General features: G+C 42.8%; 1 protein-coding gene across 1 annotated transcript in view; it reads left to right on the top strand.

Moving 5' to 3' along the window:
* The window catches only part of neto1l (neuropilin (NRP) and tolloid (TLL)-like 1, like), a gene marked incomplete at both ends in the record, with an annotated part of 121707 nt that overhangs the window by 48298 nt on the left and 50744 nt on the right, over positions 1–22665 (top strand). The gene's annotated exons all lie outside the window — the stretch shown is intronic.

The raw sequence follows: 22665 nt of genomic DNA, 5'->3' as shown, positions 1-22665 counted from the left end.
GCGTGCGTGCGTGCGTGCGTGCGTGCGTGCGTGCGTAATGAGGAAGTGAATATCAGCGACCATGGTCATGCTTTCTATTTGTAGACTACAGTTTTCTCAGATACTTTTCAGAAACTGAAAAAAGAACCCATGTTCCAATGAATCCAATGTAGTTATTATTTTGTCACAAGTTCTCTCGTTAATACTTTTCATTGGTCATGTATAAATCAGACACACTTAACCAATTGAAGAAAAAAAAAGGACCTGTGCAGTGTGCAGTTGTGCACAAAGCCATTGTCACACTCATGTCACTATGACTCAGCCATAACCATAGGAGTGTATGCCCAATGCAGCTACGCCCAAATGTGTGTTGTCTTGTTGTCTAACCTCAATGTGTCATCATGGCATTGTGCGCAAACAAATCAGTCAACTCCATATATGGGCATATACTGATGACGTGGGCATATCTATTGGATCTGCCGGATGGCCCAAACCTCTAGTACAATGGTTTTCAACCCAACCGGTGGTCCGGAGACCACCAGTGGTCCTTGGGGGGTTTCCAAGTGGTCCCCAGCTAAATGATGGAGAGTCAAATGGACCCTTATGTCTTTAATTCTTGAGGGAAAAATTAAAAGGGTTCATTTGGTTTCATTTTACGCTCTCAAGAATTCTCTCCTATGGTACCAACATCAATAACACAATATTCTACGGTTTGGGTCTGAGAGGCTAAATCTCATCAAATGGTGGTCCGTGGCTCAAATGCCAAATAGATAATGGTCCTTGATTTGAAAAAGGTTGAATACCACTGCTCTAGTAGCAAAGAAATGCATATCTACAAGCTCACAACACGTTGTAATGTGACGCACTGTGAGCGGCTATCTTTGCTGCTTTTGTGACAGTATGACAAAGTAGGGCATTTATATGAGAAGTTGCAATATGGATATACAACAAGGTTTATGTCCGACGGCAACAATTTGATGTTGTTTGTTGCAGCACTAACGCGGCTCCAGACCAACATTCATTCAGTCAGGTCAGACCTGCCTTGTAACCAGAAAGGTTTCCCACTTCTAAGAATAGAATTACAAAGAGCAATGCGGGCTGAAGTCTCTTAACACAGCAGACCTCGGAGTTTGTTTTCATTATGTTTGTCGAATCCGGGGTGGATAAACTGTGGAAACAGGGTTGCTGTTGTCTTTGTTTGCTCATGTTTGCCTTCTCTGTGTTCTTTTGTTTGATGCTGCTTGTTGCACCAGATGGCAGGCATTTACTGCTTCAGGATCACTCAGATCAGCTGTGAACACTGACAAGTTCACAAAGGACTCTCGAATGCTCTATTGTTACCTTTTAGATTCTGCCTTAGATTGCATTGCCCTCCAAGGGAAAATGCCACCTGTCACAATTGTGGCAAAGTAAAAAATGGGCTACTACTGCATTTGTCTCAGAGCTGTTAGTAAACAGTAGCGTGTTAGGTTATCTGCGTGTGCCAAGTTAGACGAACCCTTGACTCCCGGTCGGTGGACTTCAAAATAAGAGTGTTTTTTTCCTGGTCGGCGGACTTCAATGTCGCTTCTCGCCATTGTGGCGGATGATTAGGAGGAGATAACATCTAACATGAGTGTCCATCTAACGTGTGTGTGTGTGTGTGTGTGTGTGTGTGTGTGTGTGTGTGTGTGTGTGTGTGTGTGTGTGTGTGTGCGCGCATGAACTAGGGATAGGACGATGAGCGATATTATCATTTATCGTGATAAAAAACACTCACGATAATCGTAACGTGGAGATTTAATTTATCGTGATATCGTCCTCCGTCATGCACGGGGGATCAATTCACCTTTTATTTGCAGAGCTGCATATCCGGTACCACTTAAACCCTCAATAATTGGTAAAAGGTATAATATACGTACTTGATTCAGTCTTTTTTTTTTCTTCACTTTATCAATTGTTTTTGCCAAAAAATATCCGATCTACAAGCTCACAACGCGTCGCAATGTAGATCTCCTATTTTTGGCAAATGTTCTGCCCCAGGATAATGGATTTTGATCATCGTGATTATCGTAAATCACGATTTCTTTTGTCACAATAATCATGATGTGAAATGTTCATATCGTCCCATCCCTGAAGCGTGAAGAACAAACACCAGCAAAACGGCCAGCGCCAATCCTCGTGTGACAGAATGACAACAGTGTATTTCGCCCGTCAAGCTGAGCAACTGACACAGATGTCACATTATAAACAGATGTGCACTTAATGTCCCGGAACCTCGTCTGCGTTCTTTTATTTTTTATTTATTTTTTGTCGTGTAGCACTAGCATGTAAACACAATACAGGCCCCCCGGGTCCTCTGTGTCTGCTCAAAGTGTTGTCACACTGAGACCATATGAGTCCAGTGACCTCACAGCCACAGCAATGACAGCGTGGGGTGCAGGGAACCGATGACAAGGGACGCCCCTGTGCTGTAATGCATGCAAACACGCAGTAACACAACACGCATGACTCTCAGCGACGTGGCACCGTGATGTGTTTTAGAATGCTGTGCTGTTCGCATCGGACACTCTGGTTGATGTGTGAATGTGTTGACAGCGCGTGTCACGCTGCCTCTTCAATGCTTCAAAGGATGATAGGCAAAGGCAGGCATGATAGAGGAAGAGGGGGGAGGGAGGGAACAGGGGTGTCGCACCAGATTCTGGGCCCTGGGTACTTTAACTATTGAAAAATATCAGATATACAAGGGCGAGCTTGTAGATCTGCTATTTTTGAAAGATCGTGAAAATGTCTTCTTTGAATATTTCAAATCCTTCAACGTTTTTTTGAAAAACCTGTTCCTATGTCAGTGGTGCTCAAACCTTTTCATGTGAAGGACCCCCAAAACACCTTTCCCCCCCTTGTGACGCCCCTGGGAGGGAGAGAGAAAGAGACAGGTGGTGTCGATGGCGAAGGAGGGGGCGGTTGGATTTTCTAACCCCTTCTCTGTTCTGCACCATGGGGTACAGAGTACCATCCTTGAAAATGTGACAGGACACAGGGAAAGATCCTCCTCACACAAGCAAGACCAGAGGTGTACACAAAGCAGAATAGGGGATGATTCCAAGAATATGATACAACTGCCCTCAGACGCTGCAGGGCCTCCTCCCAACTGTCCCCATCACCTCTGAGTGTATTCCATATTGATCTTGTATATTTTACACAAGTAGACGGCAATGCAGTTTTATTTCTGAAAAGCAGAAGTCATGAGAGAATTTGTTTTACATGCTAGGGCGGGGGTCAGCAACCCGCGGCTCTAGAGCCGCATGTGGCTCTTTAGCGCCGCCCTAGTGGCTCCCTGGAGCTTTTTAAAAAATGTATGAAAATGGAAAAAGATAGGGGGGAAAAAAATATTTTTTGTTTTAATGATTTTTTTATCGTCACTTTCAAATTTGTATGTTTTTTTTTTTCGCAAAGTAAAGCCCTGCTTCATCATACAAGACTGACGCACAAAAGTAGTGAAAACAGTAGATCGGCTGTTTTCACTAGTTTAGTTCATTTTTTAAATGATAAATACAAAACAAAGTTTTGGACATACAAGGTTTCCACCCGACAATGACGATATATAAGGCTTTTATATTTTTTTGCGGCTCCAGACAGATTTTTTTTTTTTTTTTTGTCTAATATGGCTCTTTCAACATTTTGGGTTGCCGACACCTGTGCTAGGGCATTCAGGAATAGTTCTTTTTAGTATTCGAATAATTCGACCTCAAAGTATTCGAATATAGGCGAATATTCGACAGGAATCTTTTCTTTCATGCAATAAAAACGAGCAATTCTCGGTCTAGTAGTGACAGTTGCATTAGCTGGCCTCGAGTTTTCCGGCTGGACGCTGTTTTTCCCACTGGTAATTAGTTCCGGGAGACGAAACGTGAAGCATGACATCAGTATAGAGCGTTATACCAATTCATCCACCAGGGGCATTGACTCATTCTTATGATTTCCTATCTAGCCAAGCTGTATAGACATATATATATATATATATATATATTAAGGGTGGGGAAGTTAACGCGATATTAACTAATTAACGCAAAATCCTTTTATCGGCGATAATATTTTTAACGCGCGATTAACGCAGTGATTTTTGCCCCCCGGTGCAGTGAGTTTTGAGCCTCGGTGCACCCCGTAGTCAGGAAGCGAATGCAGCCTCAGAGACACGCAGTACAGTAGTAAACAAGACAGTCACACAGACAGTCAGAGCGGTGGGGGTTTTGGAACACAGGCAGGGGCAGACACAGACAGACAACCACGGTTGCACTCATTGGAGACTATTGGACTTCACTCAGTAATCACAGTTCTCTCGAGAACACACCGCATTATTTTGACGGGGAGTGGAGGCTTCTGTTGCATGCGCTGACTGTTATGAAGACGTTAGCTTCACATTAGCTTCAGACGTAGCCTACTAGCCTACTAGCCCTGGAACTTGTCTGCCCCAAAGCCTCCACCATGCGTGTAGCCGGAGAGTGTATCATTGAAAATAAAGTCAGCAAACTGCTGATCACTGACAGTGCACACAACATGATTGCAGGGGCCAGGGAACTGGATGGGCAATTGGGCATAATGCCTTGTGCCACACATCTTCAGCACGCCAGCCTATAATCTCCAAGCAATACCACCGTAATTTGTGGCGTCGTCACGTTAATGTTAATGTATTGTTAATCTAAGGCTACCAACGAGCCATCACAGTGTCTACAATAATAACAGGGTTTATCAAAGTGAACTAGGGGTGCCATAATCGTAACACCAGTCCAGGGTGCGGTGCCTCAGAATACTTTGATAATGTTTCAAATGTAGCCTATCAATATTACTTCAGTTAAACCTAGAGCCTCTATGCTTTGTAAAAGGTTGCACTGTACTTGAGTAATTTTTCCATACACAAACTCTTCACAAAATAATAGATTACAAGCTCACAACGCATCTTATGTGAGCTTGTAGATCGGCTATTTTTGGTGAATGTTCCACCCAGAATAGGGATGCTGTGGTTAAAGTGATTAAATGCCAAGTAAAAAGTTAATTTATTTCTAATCTGTCCTAATGGAAACGCACATTTTGCCCCAGAATACTTTGATAATATTTAAAATGTAGCCTATCAATATTACTTCAGTTAAACCTAGAGCCTCTATGCTTTGTAAAACGCTGCACTGTACTTGAGTAATTTTTCCATACACAAACTCTTCACAAAATAAAAGATTAAAAGCTCACAACGCATCTTATTGTGAGCTTGTTGATCAGCTATTTTTGGTGAATGTTCCCCCCAGAATAGGGATGATGTGGTTAAAGTGATTAAATATATAAAAGTTAATTTAAATCTGTCCTAATGGAAACATTTTCTCGAATATTCTGGACAGTAAGCCTATTTGTCATATAGAATTTGAATAAACTAGGTATTTGTCTACCTCCCATGTTGATATGAGTATTATATATCTGTTTAAGGTAGTTTTAGAACAGATAAAAAATATGCGATTAATTTGCGATTAATCGTGATTAATTATGGACAATCGTGCGATTAATTCGATTAAATATTTTAATCGATCCCCAGCCCTAATATATATATATATATATATATATATATATATACTGTATATTAAAATAGAATATTCGACTTCGGTGAACAACGCCGAACAGTGACTTTGATATTCGAATATATGAATATTCGAATATTCTGTGAATGCCCCATTACATGCACAATGTTATTTAATTATCAATACAAAGTTATTGCAAACATTTGTTTGAATGAATGAGACAGATAGTATACTGTAGACAGAGCAGTACAAACAAAGTTGTCAGTTATTCCCTCCTCATCTCCCACAAGTCTTCTGGTTGTCTTTCGTGTGAGTGAACACAGACTGGGGAAGTATAAAGGGAATGGGAATTATCTTTCTTCTCACTAAAAGGTTTTGGCATCTACATAGTCCAACCGGAGTCTGACGGAACACCATGGTCCGACACGCGACAGATAGGTTGGCTGCAGATAAGCCCCCTAGTGCCCAAAGTATGGGGGAAAAATTGATAATGATAAACTGTAACTAGATTTCAGAGAAATACCAAATACCAAAAGTAGGCGGTTTAAAGGCCAGACCCATTCTGTGCCAAGCTTGTTGGCAATCGGACATCTCGTCTGCTGTTTCATGCCAAGTGTTTGTGAGCGTGCACACACACACACACACACACACACACACACACACACACACACACACACACACTCCACGGCTCTTGGGTCATAATAGGATGTGGTTAAAAGTCCTCATTCCTCCCTAACCGTGGCCAAGTCTGGCTCTCTGTATCATAGCCTGCTAAAAAATGATGTTCCTTGCCAGGCTTCTCACCTTGAGAAGACAAGGATCTTAAAAGTGATAGCCTACATAAAGCTTGGTTTTAGGGTACACTTAGTCTGCCAGCTTTCTCCCTGAAGAGCATTGATTAAATCATTTGGCACGATGGTAATGCTAACACTGTACTATAGGAGCTGGCAGAGGGCAAAGCAATAAAATGAAAAGGTACTGTACATAGAGCCCAGAGGATTGCACAGGGATTATTTGTTCTGTCATTGGTTTGCATATTAAAATTAAATTAAATTGGAATGATTTAGAAATGTTGTACACTTTGTTTGTGCTTGAGAATGCTTGTAATTCCAAAGCAAGTGTATTAGTTGAGAGAAGTACCACAAAGCAATTTAATTAGATTCCTACAGAGCATGTGTGTATGTATATATGTATATATACTGTACACACATCTTACCGTATGTAAAGGAAATGTTTTGCTTTGCTTAACTTGTGGCTTAATGTGTGTAATCTACTGCATTCATAAGAGCTACCTGAACTCTCTCTCTCGCTCGCACGCACGCACGCGCGCACACACACACACACACACACGCACACGCACACGCACACACACACACACACACACACACACACACACACACACACACACACACACACACGCAGACAGACTGAAGATATAAAGAAAAGAACAGAGGGAGGAGATAAAAATGACAGGATATGAACACGGTCCAACAGAGACTCTGTTCCAAACCAATCACTAGGCCTCTCCCCTCAGCGCAGAGACCTGCCCTTCTCAGCGTCCATCCCTGGCTTGGCTACTGTGGATATTCAAAGCACAGGGGACACATATAGATTAGCCCTCAAGGGCAATATCACACTGAGCTCACTAGGCACTGACTGATTCTACGTTCAGCTTACTGCTACAACGACAGGGAAGAGTGTTAAACAAAACTCATACTACCAGTGGTGGAAAGTAACTAAGTGCATTTACTTAAAGGGGTACTGCCACCTAAAGGGGTACTATCACTTTAAAAAGTCCTCTTAAAATATTAGTTAATATTTGTATGATGTCATTGTGGGAATGCACAAATATAAGCTAATTCACTGTAAAAAATATAAAGTTGGGAAAACTCAAGATTTTAAGGCAACAAACTTAGACTTTTAAGTTAAGCAAAAATTATAAAAGCTGAGGCAACTGAAAATGTTAAGATAAACCAACTAAATCAATATAAGCAAAACTTAAAGTTTTATGTTTAATTGTCTATAAACTTAAAAGTTTTCTGAAGTTTGTTGCCTTAAAATTCTGAGTTTTCCCAACTTTTATTTTTTACATTGACTGTACTGTACTGGTCAGCTGTTGTTGGGGGCGAGAGGCAGATTACACTGTGACATGAGTTTCAGACTATTTCAGAGCGTTTTCAGAGAGACCACGTGACCTACTGTATCATACTATTATAATTTCGGGGCGTGTCAGCGGGCCTTTAAGTACTGTACTTAAAGTATAATCTTGAGGTACTTTACTTGAGTAATTCCAATTTCCAATACTTTTACTTCTACTCCACTACATCTCAGATCCAAATATTGGACTTTTACTCCACTACATTTGAAACATACAAATACTTTGTTACAAGTAAAGCCTGGAATTCAAAATGTATTGAGTAAAAGTATTAGTGTTGGCATAGTAACTTTTTTAAATAGCAGATCTACAAGCTCACAACGTGTCGCATGGTGGCACGCTGTGAGCTTGTAAATCCATTTTACGTGTCACCAAAAAGCAGCAGGTACTCTGCCTTCACCCGATGACAACTCCAAAAGAACTACATGGCCAAATACCATGTCTGCTTCCTCCTCAAGCAGAGCCGCCCACTTCCCGCAAAGCATTGTGGGAAATGTATTATTTTTTGGAAGAGACTTTGATGCAACTCTGACACGCACAGAACTTTGAAACAACTTAGTGCGTTCCAGTGTGAGTGCAGCCTCAGTGTTTCACACTGGTCTGGCAGCCCTCGGGCACCCAGGTGTTTGATAGTGTTCACACCCCAATCAGTCTAGCTTGATGGGGTGATTGTTGGGTGGGGTCTCAATCATTGCCAGATCACTCCCAGCAATGGAATATCAGCCATCCCATAAATATGAAAATAAACTTCTCTTTGAACATAATTAGAACATAAATGATCACAAAAGTTGAAAATAAAACCCATGATAATTGAAATACAAAATACAAAGAAAATACATGTGACTGGGGCAGAGGTTACAGTGTGATGATGCAGATGTTCATAGATGTCATAGATAGATTCATAGACAGCGCTGTCATCAGTCTATGTTGGATTCATGTTAATGTGTATTTTCAGACAGTTAACCACATAAATCTTCGATATTTTGAAAACGTAACCTTTCACTCTGTACTTGGTATGCTCTTTTTACCTCTACTTCAAACCTATTTTTGGCTAAAGTTCTCCTCGGAATAGTGGTGCGAGGGTTAAAGTTGTTAATTTAAAATAATTATCCTATCACACAAGGATTTGGCGGCCCCCCTGTAGTAACTCTAAGGACCCCCTGTTGAAGACCCCTTGCTGTATGATTGTTCTTTTCAACTCTCTTCATCACAGATTTAAGTTTTTTATTTGTTAAAGCTATACTGGCTTCACATTCTTGAAGCTATCCATACAGTAGCACCTGGGAGCTTTCCAGGGCAATCACAGTCTTCTGTTCTCACCCCGCGGTGCTGGTCCACAGGGTTTAGGGTAAAGTACATTGATCAAGGGCAGCTCAGCAGTGTTTGGGGAAGTGGAGGAGAGTTATACTTCTTGACTGACTTCAGGCAGACTCCATGACAGTACAGCAGCTGCAGCACATTGCTGACTGCAGTGTTGCAGTAGTTGTGTATCTGTTATACTGTATGCAGTGGTGCTTTGGTGTTTGAACGAATCTCAAACAGTACCTACCACAGTAATGGAGCCATGTAGCCTATGAGGACGCACGCATAATGCACATACAGTCACTGCTGGAAACCTACAGTAGGTGTTGGAAAGTAGCCTATCCATATGAATAGACTTGTGAATCTATCTGGGATATGCAAGCCCACCACTCACTGGTAAACCTGGTAAACTTGTTATGCAAATAGCCATTTGATAGGCTATGGCGCGTCGTCACTCGTATAGCCTATAACTCTATGGTTCTAGCATGCACTGTTCCGCGTCGTTCGCATGCATGTGGGAAATATATTGGCCTGACGGCGCCCGGTCATGTCCGGCCTTGAAAGCACTACTGGTTATATGGTTCTCTCATGGTTCGAGCTCCTCCACTGCTAATGAGAAAAAAAATGGAACAGTGCTACTCCTGATTCTCATTTACTGACACTGAAGTTGACACTGAATGTAAAATACAGTGACCAAGAACACATTATACTCACATAAATAAGGTTATAGTCCTTCCCACACTTTTCTGCATGTCATCCCCCCTCCACACCTTCCTGTCCTTTCACTCGGTCTGAAAGCATAAAATGTCAAAGATTATTTGAGTATGTATAATAAAATCCATAGCTGTCAAAGAAAGGGCAAGCACCGTCTCTTTTGGAAGGTGAGATATGATGTAAATCAAAACAGAAGAGAAACTTTTCAAGGATCACTTTTGTGTTGCGTGACGTTAACATTTCATGACACTCTCGACTATAATTCATTTAAATGGTGTGGGAGAAAATACTGACTTTGCCTCTGTGTTTGATTGTCTGCCCTGAGATTGGGATGTCAGAGTTCAATTCGCGGCCGAGTAAACTATAAAAATGGTATCTTGGTATATTATCTTGCCCTATGATGTTATACCTCTATTTACTTGCGCCAGCAGAGCGCGCAAATATGAGTGCTGTCTGTAAGTGGAACCAATTAGCCAACGAGGGAGCAGCTCTGGCAAAATTAGCCAATGAGAGAGCAGGGCCTTTGAACTCAACCTGTCTGTATGTGGCACCAATTAGCCAATGAGGGTTGTCACCAACAGAGTGCAGACTATTTTCTTTTAGAAATACTGGAGCCTGCAAAAAAACTGAGCTACAGTAAGCAGGGTATGCTTGTCTCTCCAGACAGTATTGATGAATGTGGCAATGGGAGCAAAGTGTACTAGCGCACCTTGAGCAAAAGGCTCTTATGTTATAAATATCAATTATATCAGTGGATGTCACAGTGTCAATATCAGATTGATATGCAATGGGTGTGACTGTCTGACTGGGGGAGTGGCACTCTGGCAGCAGTCCAGTCTCATTAGATGAGGTCTCCGCAGCCTTCAATTTCTGGAATTAATGAGCCCAAGTCTCTCCAGATGTGTCGGTATAAAATCACAGCCAGTGCAGTGAATCGTAAAGGCATTGACCAGTGACCACATTGAGAGGGAGCAGCCGCGTGCATACATAGACATCAAAAGGGTGCTTGAGCCCCTGCCCTTTTATCAGTCTGTAAAAAGTGCCCTCTCCAGACCATGAATGCAGTTTTTACTATGGTGAAAGAAATGCAAATGTCCTCTTTCCATGCCATACCCGAAGGCAGCATTCAAGAGAATGAATTGTCTTGTCCAAACTCTCCTGAACTTGAATGCAGCATCTTATGTTGAAATAATTGCCCTCTCTGTGTAGAAATCCTTGCCTTTACGCCACATCTCCAGTATTGACTTGATTATGCTTAGTGTGGTACCACTCACCGAAAATAGCCGACCTCCAAGCTCACAGACACACACTCACACCCCCCCCCCCCCCCACACACACACACACACACACGCGCGCACACACACACGCACACACACACACACACACACACACACACACACACACACACAACACACACACACACACACACACACACACACACACACACACACACACACACACACCATCAACTACCACATGCTCCAGAATAGATCACACACACAGTGGTGATTCTCAACCTTTTTAATTTCAAAGACCCCCAGTAGTATGCATTTGGCCAGGGACCCCTGTTTGATGTTTTTAATAATGTTTTATTTCCAGAACCCCAATCTATACTGTAAAATATACACTCTCAGAGTTACAGACCCAACAGCATCCATCTGGTCCCCAACTATCAATCATTTAGCCAGGGACCCCCTGGAAACCCCTCAAGGACCCCCTGGAGATTGAGAACCAGTGACCATCCATGTATGTGTGTAAGGAGTTTAAGTTATACGTACCGGTACATGAGACAATGCATGTTACATATACTTGGACGGTTGCACAAGCCACACGCATGCATGTCACGAACTTCCACAGCACCTGTGTGGGGGTGGATCCGCACACACACACACACACACACACACACACACACACACACACACACACACACACACACACACACACACACACACACACACACACATCCCCCCTCTGATGATGGACCGCCGGCCCATAGCCATCTATCTCACCCCTGCTAATGAAAAGCGTGGTCGCTGACAACAATCAGACCGAAGCTGGGGGACAGCGGCCATAAAGAAACACCTCAACAGGCTTGGCCTACCTGACCAAACCTCATGCTTAATTTATACAATTCAATTCAAAGGAGCTTTTATTGGCATGAGAAAACTTGCATTTGCATTGCTAAAGCAAGTAAAAACAATTAAAACCAATTAAAAACTAAGAAATGGATGTACAATTGTCCTGTATATCTATCTATAACACTGGAATGAGCATGCATGCCGATATGTGTTGCCGTGCCAACAGGGAGTAACAAACTGCTGTTGCATGAGCAGGGGAGTGTGTACAATACTACTACTGTGCACACATTAATTTTGTTTTTGTACGTGCGTGCTTGTGCGCAAGTTGGTGTGAAGATTGTGTGGAGATCTCTAAAATGTCCCCCCACTACCAAAACTGCTGACTTAAAGGAGCTATAGTCAACCTTTTCTTGGAAAAACGGACCCTAAAATAAAAATAATGTTTTCAAAAATATTTTATAAAAAAGATTAAGCTTCATATATGTCTCTTTTCAAAAATGACCACAAACTAATGGTAAAATAAACTAATGGTAAAATAATCATTTTGGCCATTGTCAGGCCGACTTTGTTTACATCCCTTATCAATCCATATAAAAGAATAGAAGAAGGATATAAACAAAGTCGGCCTGACAATGGCTAAATTGATTATTTTATTATTTTACGCTTTTTGTGGTCATTTTTTAATAAAAACATATATGATGCTTAATCTTTTTTATAAAATATTTTCGAAACATTATTTTACAGTACAGCCCCCTTTAAGGAGGGGGCTGTACTGTAGATGTTTGGGTTAAAAAGGTCTCATTTCTAACGTGTGTGTGTGTGTGTGTGTCTGTGTGTGTGTGTGTGTGTGTGTGTGTGTGTGTGTGTGTGTGTGTGTGTGTGTGTGTGTGTGTGTGTGTGTGTGTGTGTGTGTGTGTGTGTGTGCAAAAGTACATGCTTCGCAAAAAGAGCAAGAGCAAGTGTTGTGGAGACAGCTCAGCTGTCAAATTGACTGCTGTAGTTGAGTTGTAATTAGCACAAGACCCCAGGAAGAGTAGCTGCTGTGACTGCACAGTAAGCTAATGGGGATCTAATAAATAAATCAAATCAAACAGTGATGTCAAAGATTGCTGACTAGACCTTCAAATGAGTTTGAATGGAAGGCGAAACATATATAGTTGGCAATCTATACATTTCTGCCACCACAGTGTGTGTGTGTGTGTGTGTGTGTGTGTGTGTGTGTGTGTGTGTGTGTGTGTGTGTGTGTGTGTGTGTGTGTGCACGTGCACGCGCGAGTGCGTGGCGTGTTTGTGTGTGTGCGCGAAAAGGGGTGCCAGGGGACTCCCAGCTAAATGAGTTAATATAGCATCAAAATCGGTTTAACCACCTATATACATGGTCTAACATATCTCAGAAATTAATAGCCCGGATTACCATGACATTTCCCACACACTTTCATTCTCCCAGGAGGAAGAAACCAATCTATTATGGTGAGCCCACGACCTGTCCTCTACTGTAGATTCACCAACAGTGGTGTAAAGAAACTACGGTAAGTACATTTACATAAAGGGGAAGACCACCCATTTTCAATATTTTATTGAACTATGTCATTAATATACCTTAGAGGAGTTGTGTGGAAATTAAAAAAAAGTTCCCTCCCTTCTGTGTTGCCTAGAACTGAGGATTGATTTTGGGGTTTGTATTGTAAAGTACAACTTGATGACATCACACCGTTGTACTTTACAATACAAACCCCAAAATCAATCCTCCAGTTCTAGGCAACACAGAAGGGGGTGAACTTTTTTCTATTTCCACACAACTCCTCTAAGGTATATTAATGACATAGTTCAATATTGAAAATGGGTGGTCTTCCCCTTTAAGTACATGTTGAGGTATTTGTACTTTACTCAATACTTTCACTTATCCTCCACTACATCTCAGATCCAAATATTTTACTTTTACTCCACAACATTTATTTGCAAACTTTAGTTACTAGTTACTTTGTAGATTTTGATTATTATTACAAAACATACACTTTAATACACTTCAGCCCTTTATACTTATATATATTATTTAGAACATTTGAAAATGGCCGATCTACAAGCTCCAGACTATTACTTGTAACAGAGTATTTCTACATTGCAGTATTGATACTTTCAACTTTCAAATTCAGACGGAAATAATTTGTTTTCCTAATCCTCCCATTACAAGCAGAAATTGTGTGAAGCCAGAAGGTGAGTGTAAATGGTTAAACAACACCTGGCCGGGTTTTGTAGCTTTGTAGCTGCAGTTGAAGGGGGTCCCTGCTTTGTACATTTTGTAGCTACTAACGCTGGGTGTCTTCGTGTCGTTGGTTTACGTTGAAAGTGAAAGGCAGATTGTTGCTTGTTGCCGTTTGACGCTGCATTAGGCCATACAGAAAGAGACAAAATGCGATGTGCACAAATCCAGGAGGAAGAAACCTATTGATTTTAGTGGTTTGAAATTAGCAAACCTGTGGAGGTTTTTAGGCCTTGGTGAAGGTCAGTGCACTCTACTGAGTGCATTGAGTGTGTGTTGGCTGTGAGTGTGTGCGTGCACGGGGATTTGTGCAGGCCTCGGCAGGTGCGTCACAAGGGGGGAAGAGTGGGACTGAGTTACCCTAACCCTAACCCTTAATTATGTTATGCTTTAGCTATTGAAAAATAGCAGATATACAAGCTCACAGCGCGGCACCGAGTGCCACGCTGGGGGCTTGTAGATCTGCTATTTTTGAAAAGACGTGAAAATGTGTGCAAATCTTTGAATATATGTATTTTTTAAGCGAACGATTGTAACACACATTTTACTTCTGGGTGGTCCCTGGTACTAAATACTTTGAGATGGGGGCCAAAAACATAATTTTGGGGGTCCTCCACATGAAAAAGTTTGAGCACCACTGACTCATGATGCTTTTTAAATAGCAGATCTGCAAGCTCGCAGCGTGGCACTGCTATTTTTCAATAGTTAAAACACAAAATAATGCATACTAATGTGTCCCCAGTCTAAATTTGTTAAACCCCCATCCCCTATGAAGAACATTCATGTGGGGCCCGCAGTGAATCCTTGTACCCAGGGCCCAGAATTTGGTGCGACAACCTGTGCATGGGCGTTTGTGCTGGCCTCGCAGCCACTGCTGAGAAGGACTAGATACTGGGTTGTCGACGTGAACAGCTGCCAACCCCATCAATAAGTGAGTTGGCAGAGCTAAGTCGTCCAGGGGCTTCAAGGCAGAAGACAAGACCTTTGATGAAATGAGAGTAGCTGTGACCGTGAACCGCTGCAGAGCTGGGGCTACTGAGCTGTTTGACTGAGCCAGCAGGTGTTTGGGATCAGTGTGTTGCAGTAATTGATATTTCATCCTCAAAATGTTGGGATTCAACGAAATGGCATTCTCACATTCGGGCCTCGGTGCTCTGGTCTGGTCCCGGTAGAGCTAACAACCTGCTGGCCTGCAGGGTTTTCTGTTCGAGGCAGTAACAGATTGAAATAATAGAAGACTGTTGTCTTATCCTTCCTTAGTAATACGTAGTATGTGTTTGTCTAGAAAAGCTGACCCATGGTGCAAGCAAGGTATCAAGTGATTGGGATCTCAGTGGTCCTGTTGGAAGAATTGTATCCTCTTTTCAGCTGCAAGTTAAAAGGATCTGGTATTGCTATGCGTTTTTGCTGTTGCCCTGTGCCTGCCACTAAGCTTTTAGAGGCTAAATGAAATTAGAGCCACAAACACAAAGGCTTATCAAAACAATCCAGATACTTCACCCAGATAAAGGAATAAAATACACAGGTTGTACGTAAAATGCATTCAAGAAAGGGTTGTTGGAAAACAACAACTACTGGATGTGTATACACCGGTAGGCCTAAAAAAGTGTTCAAGCGTTTCTGCTTTCATTGTTTCCAGTAGCCAAGACAATGAAGCCCGACATGATGATCACCCTCTATTTTTCAGGAAATGGAGCAAAAGATGCTGCGTTCCAATGGATCAAATGTAGGTATTATTTTGTCACAATCTCCACTGGTTACATAATATGAACCTAGTCAGAATTCAAAAACAAATAAAATAGCTGATCTATATCTATAAGCTCACGTTTGAAGCGTGGTGAGGGGAGCGTTTCGCTGTTTCTATGTGTCATCTTTTTGACACCCAAACCTAACCCTTACCCTAACCCTAACCTCCGTGGGGTGAGTCGCTAACCCTCCCGACGCTCCGTTGTCGAAATGATGGGCGTTCGCAAAAGTGAGATTTCACCATAGTGAGTCTCCTTGCTCTTCTAATGAGATATTTAGATGGTAGTTTGACACAACTTGTTGACTAGAGGTACTGCCTGAAGGTCAAATGTATATATTTCTCCCCTGAGAAAGCAGGCATGTGCTATTAGCTCAGTGGTTAAAATGTCAGCACTTGCGCAGGAGTCCCCCAAAAATATATAGATACACAATTTCTGCCAACTATTTGTGTTGAAAATGAATCAGAAAGGAAATGTGTTAAACAGTGTTTTGGTGCAATATATCAATAGCAATTTGATTTATTCTTCTGTCACAACACAGTACCTATCCTCCAAGCGCATTGCACTCGCTGTAGCATAATGAGATGGCAGTATGCTATGCTACAGTACAAGGAAAGCACCCATGCTTTTATGCTTATCATAACTGTTTAAACAATCTGGGTGATTTTGCACCCGCCATGCTTTAGCAATTGCATACCAGGCGATTTTATACCTAACGTGGTACATTGCAGCATTGCACCGAATGTATTTTTTTTTTCTGTCCTCAATATATTTCTGTTCTCAGCAAGTGTCAACTAACAAGAAAGAAAGTCAGATTGCCACCAGTCACTCTGTTTTGTAATCAAAGCAGGAATAATTTGCTGAGTCAAGTCAATACTTTCAGCTTGATCTTGCCCTAGAGTGCATCATCAGAATTGGCTGGCTAATCTTGGCAGGCATATAGCAAGCGTTTTTTCTCTTTCCTTTTTTTTTTCAAGAGACTGCATAGAGAGCAGCTACGAGGACGAGAGATAGACGACGATGGCTGAGAGAGGGGAGAAAAAGTCAGAACAAAGCGGTATTGGCACATTGTTCTGAAATGAAAAGCACAGTCATTCTGTGTAAATGTATCCGACAAAACAAATCAAACAGCCAGGCCGCTTGCAGGCCTTAAATTGTCCCCTTGAAGCTGCCGGTCACAGCACAGACTGCTGGGACAGACGCTGGTCCTGTTCCTGTATGGCTAATCCACTCTGCTCACTCGAGAGTGAAGCGATCAAACATAGCGCTGGTAAGGCCATGTCGAGTATCTGTGATTTTATTCCCGCCAATTTAACGCCCAGTGCATTCCAAGCATTGAGTGGGTCAAAGCGACATAAAACAGGCGATCAAACCCGATTGATCTATGCGGCGCCAAGGGCTCTTGTGCACCGTCATGAAGAGCCTCGTCCTTGTTTCTGGGGAGGGGGGGCATGCCGATATTGCGTGACGCTGATATCTCCTCGTTGACGGCAGCGGAAACCAGCCTTTTGCTGACATTTGCATTGAAGTCATGCGAGTGGTCATTAGTTGTGAGCTGTCAGGTATGTTACAGAGACGTCTGCCTCTGTGGAGTCTATTTGCAGCTTAGCGTCCATGCAGGGCTGGCATAGGTTAGCGGAAGAGAGTGAGAAAGATTGAGGGAGAGTGGGAGTCGAGATTGATGTACGGTCTTAGAGGGCTTATTGAATTGATCTCAGGGGCTCACACATGTTGACATAAATACTACTAGGCTATAAGGCACCACACAATCTGAAGTGGAATGCTCACCCCCAGTTTGTTTTTCCTCGTTGCCTATTCGCTATTTTGAAAGCTACAAAGCGCTCTGTAATCTTATGAGACTAATCTGCATTCTGCTGAGGAGTTAAGAGGCAATTTTCAAAGTCAAAGAGGATTCCTTATTTAAGAGATTGAGAAAGCAAGAAACAGAAATAATTGAATAAAAACATTTTCTATGTTGTCTACTACCTACTGTATATAGGCCATGGCTTAAAAATGTTTTGAAGACATGTATAGTACATAATAGTAGTATACACAGAATACAGTATATGCATCTACTTTCTTTCCAATTGCCCATGGGGCCACAACCCTCACTCAATACAGTCATAAAGACTCAGGAGATGTACAATGTGCTTCAATCAAATTAGCCCATTGTTTATTGCATGAACCACGCCATAGCCTCAGCTTTGCGGCATGTTCCAACGACTGCGGCTTCATTCTCATTGATGAATTCTCCAAAGAGATGTGTCACATTGTAAATGTCCCCAACAGTAAACAGGCTTTCACTTCACATGGCACAAACCCCTGTGCTGGAACGGAATATGGGATTGTGTTGTGTGGGTGTGGTGTGGTGTGTTGGCTGAATTATACGCTCCGTTGGAGCAAAATCGTTGTCGTGAATGGAGCGTGAGCATCGAGTTGTTTTGTCACCGCTCACCGCCAGTAATGTACATTTTGTTTGTTGTGCTAGTCTGGCTTACAGACAGCTCAGCTGTAGTGCCACCCTGCTGGTGTAATATTCTTAATGGAGCCCTAAATCCTATTACTGTACTTTTGAGCAATTTACCACTCACTTTGATGACAGAGAAGAGAAGTGTGGCGATGTGTCCAACGAGCCTCTTACCCCTGGACAAAAATACATGACACTCTCTCTCTCTTTCTCTCTCTCTCATCATGTGTATTCAAACCCACACGCTCATCTTACCTGGTCTGACGGGTTGGTATCTATCTGAGGGCTCATATTACACACATTATTCACCCTGCTATCAAAACTTTGATCTAATATCTTAACCCATTTAGGCCTGAATGCAAATCTGTGTCACTTTTGATTTGAACCACTTTAACCATTATGTTGTGCTTTAACTATTAAAAAAGTGCAGATATACAAGCTCACAGCGCTGCTTGTGAAAATCGTGATTCTATAAATGTCTTCTAAATCCTTCTTCTAAATCAGTAGTTCTCAAACCTTTTCATGTCAAGGACCCCAAAATTACATGTATTTGGCCGCGGACCCCTATCTCAAAATATGTTGTTCCAGGGACCACCCAGAAGCAAATATTTGAGTTAGAAATGTTTGCTTTTAAAAAGAAAAACGTGCAGATCTACAAGCTCGCAAGGAGCTTGTATATCTGCTATTTTTCAATAGTTAAAGCATTAAATAATTTTAGGCCTAAATGGGTCAAGTTACAGTGACCATAAACATGGCAAAATACCATTTCGGTGTGGCACTTCAACCTCGTTCACTTGTGTTTGTGTTACTGATGTGAAATTTAGCTTGGCTGCGGTTCATAACCCTGAAGGGGTCATATTATGTTGTGTTGTTGACATAGAAATGGCTGCCAACCCCCCCCCCCCCCCCCCCCCCCCTCGGGTTTCTAGGAACAGATGTAGAGCGGCCATGGAAATTGAAGAAGGAGGCTGATATCTCTCCTATAATACCATGAACAGTAAAATGAAACGCTGTCTCAAGAATGCAATCAGATGTTCAAATTACCTTTCTTGGGGGGAGGTGGGGGGCGTGTTTGTGCGTGCATGTGTGTTTGTGCGTGTGCGTCGTGATTTGTGGCAGAACAGCGGTGTTTTGCGATTTTTTTTTGCATGGTTGCTCTGGAAGGGATGTGTCTGTCATTGGGCCCATCACTGCCATGTGAGCACCTGTTCTGCCTGGGGATAGCGCATGCCTATGCCAAACGCACACATGCACGTACAGGAGCGCGCGCACACACACACACACACACACACACACACACACACACACACACACACACACACACACACACACACACACACACACACACACACACACGTCACACACACACACACACCTGAAGTAACTACATCTCCCATCAGTGGCGACAGTCCCAGGCACGTCACTGTAGATGTTATGATGGCCCTAAATGATGGCCCAGAGTCAGTCATCTATGTCTATCTCTCTGCTGCACTCGTGCTTGCCTTTGCTCAAATGCCACTGGTACAGTTTGTAGCCTACTGTATATAATCGGGTGTGAGTAAGTTGAACGCGGAAGTTGATTCCCTGCGTTTCTCCACTGTCTGTTTGTTCCCAGAGTGTTGTTAATCTGATAAAGTGTTTCATGGGGCTCAAAGACGTTGCAAAACACATCAAAGGGATGTATCTGACTTTCCCATATTAGCCTATTAGAACTAGGCTAAACATGCAATCCTCCGCTGTTCACGGTCAATGTCAGACCTCTGTTGAAACAGCTCTGGTCGGAGGGCTGTTTTGATTCGGTTACTTTGTGAATTCATATTTAAATGTGGGTCTGATAAATTGACACTGGGCAGTGGACATTGAAATTGAAAATTGCTATAGGTCATTTAGGTAGCTAGGTTAGCTACTATAGGACCATAATGGACATGGTAATGACTGCTTCATACATTTACACATTTTGATGTTTAGAGGACTATTTCTGTGCCAGACTTTAGTGCACAGGCTTTGAATTTGAGAAAATAGGAAGTATGCATTTCAATGTGTTCTGTGTGCAGGTCCCTGGCACGGAAGGGTCTTTGGGAGCAAAGTAGTGAGGGCAGGCTGACATGGTTCTGGAGCGTTACTATGTTTGTATGAATGAAATGTAAAAACTAATGGATGAGTTGGAGAATTCTCTCTTTGGTGTGAAGTACCAAAACCAGCACTGGGAGACATCAAAGAGTTTGACATGTTGGTGCGTCATGGGCATCCAATGTGACCGGGCATGGACTATTATACTGTATGTAGGCTACAGTACTATGTATATTACATGGGACATACATGTACTTAGTGAACCTTACGTTTTTAGTTTTATTGTTTTTCGAGATGTGATGCAATTCGCAGTCGCACATCTTTAGCACCATTTTCATATTCTGCGGGACTATTGCTGAGGACCCAAGGAACTTAATCGGATGACCAGTTCTCCATTTCCGGACCGCTCCAGCTGGGCGCGGGTGTCTCGCGAACCACTGATCCGATTGACTTCAGGCTTGAGAGATGCATTGCTGCCGTGCACTGTTGAGTGTGAAGCGGAAACGGCAGATCTCCAGAGGTGGCCTGCCCTCTGCAGCCGTGCGTTCTGAATGCCACTCACACCCTGAGTGGGTATTTCACCAGGAATAAAAACAACCAACAACCTTTTTTGGAGCGGTGAAAGCGCTCCCAATAGACAGGTATGTCCGTGGGTGGGTGGGTGGGTGGGTGGCTGGCTGGCTGGGTGGGTGGCTGGGTGGCTGGCTGGCCATGTCCGTAGCCTGGCAATACCTTGAGTGGCCACACACAACACACTAAAGGAGGGGTGCTGTTTTGTGCAGGCCAGGCACACTCACCACTCACTCACAGGCACAGTTTACACTCACTCACTCACTCACATAGGGTACAGCTGCTCAAATTCACCGCTCCACTTCGAACCGAGGTTTGATTTTTTTTTACTAGATTGAAAAACATTTAAAAAAACTTCAAATAGACGATCTACATCGACATGTTGTGAGCTTGTAGATCAGCTATTTGAAGAAAAAAAATCTAAATAGTAAAAAATTACAAAAGCGTTTAGGGATAAGGCATGGGCGAAAATAGGGCCCATGATGGTGTGTCAGGCTGTCATTTTACTGACAATTTGTTGGACTCATGACCTTGTATGTCCAAAACCTTCCTTTTAAAAAGGATTTAGCTTTTTTCACTCGTTTTGTGCGACAGTCTTGTATGATGAAGCAGGGCTTTGCTTTACGAAGAAAAAAAAAACGTACACATTTGAAACTTGCGACGATATCCATCCAGGTAGACAGGATGGGGCACACAAACCGGATGGGATATCCAGTTATGTGTTTTGGATAGACGGGACTGCCTGCCAGAGCGGCTCGACAACAACCAACCTGACCATCCTTGGCGATGTCAGTCTCTCTCTGGGGGCTGAAAATGATTTCGGTCCCACAGTCACAGATGCTATACAGGCCTGTTGATGGGCAGGACGCACACCGTCTCACACACACACACACACGCGCACGCACACACACACACACACACACACACACACACACACACACACACACACACACAGGTTGTGTTGAGTGTTATTGAGCGGTGTGCGTGTCAGGTGCCTGGCCTCACTCGTTCCCATGGGGAAGATCGGAGAGAGAGGATGGGAAGACGAGGACAGTTAGCGGTTTGATCAATAGGAGGACATGGAGGAAAATGCAGACGTGCACACACACACACACACACACACACACACACACACACACACACACACACACACACACACACACACACACACACACACTTGTACCCTCAGATCCATCACTATCAATGAAGGAGAGAAATGAAGTGAGAGCTCATTGCAGTGATCCGTTTCCCGCTGTCCACTGCTTCTCTCCGAGGACAAATAACATCATATTGTACAGTATGCTGTTTGCGGGATGCTTTTATCTAAAGTGCCTTACAGCCCATGGGGGAATACATGACATGCGGCAATACGGCATGTGTGTGCTTTGTAGCAATCAAACCACTTACCCTAGTCGTAACACTTGTGTTTATGTGTTGAGCTTTACAGCGGTGGTTCTAAGAGTGGGGTCCGGGGATCCCCAGGAGTCCTTGGGGGGGTTCCAGGGGGTCCCCAGCGAAATGAGTTAATATAGTATAAAAATCAGTTGAATCACTTTAACCCTGCATTATGGGGCTTTTAAGCCGTGACATCATTTTGTAGGCAGAGGAGAACTCTGCCCCCAGAGCATTTTCTGTCCCTCGCTATTTCAACAGATCCGAGACAAAAATAACGACTAAAGTATAACACTTTCCTTTCAACAACAAAGAGAAGAAAATGTGTAAATAGTAAAAATAGTAAAAAGATTCACGGAAACTGGGGGCAGAAATTCTCCTCTGCCTACAAAAT

This window comes from Nannobrachium achirus (genome assembly GCF_963921795.1).
Source record: "Nannobrachium achirus genome assembly, chromosome: 21".
NCBI lineage: Eukaryota > Metazoa > Chordata > Actinopteri > Myctophiformes > Myctophidae > Nannobrachium > Nannobrachium achirus.
This window is presented reverse-complemented; position numbering and strand designations above follow the sequence as displayed.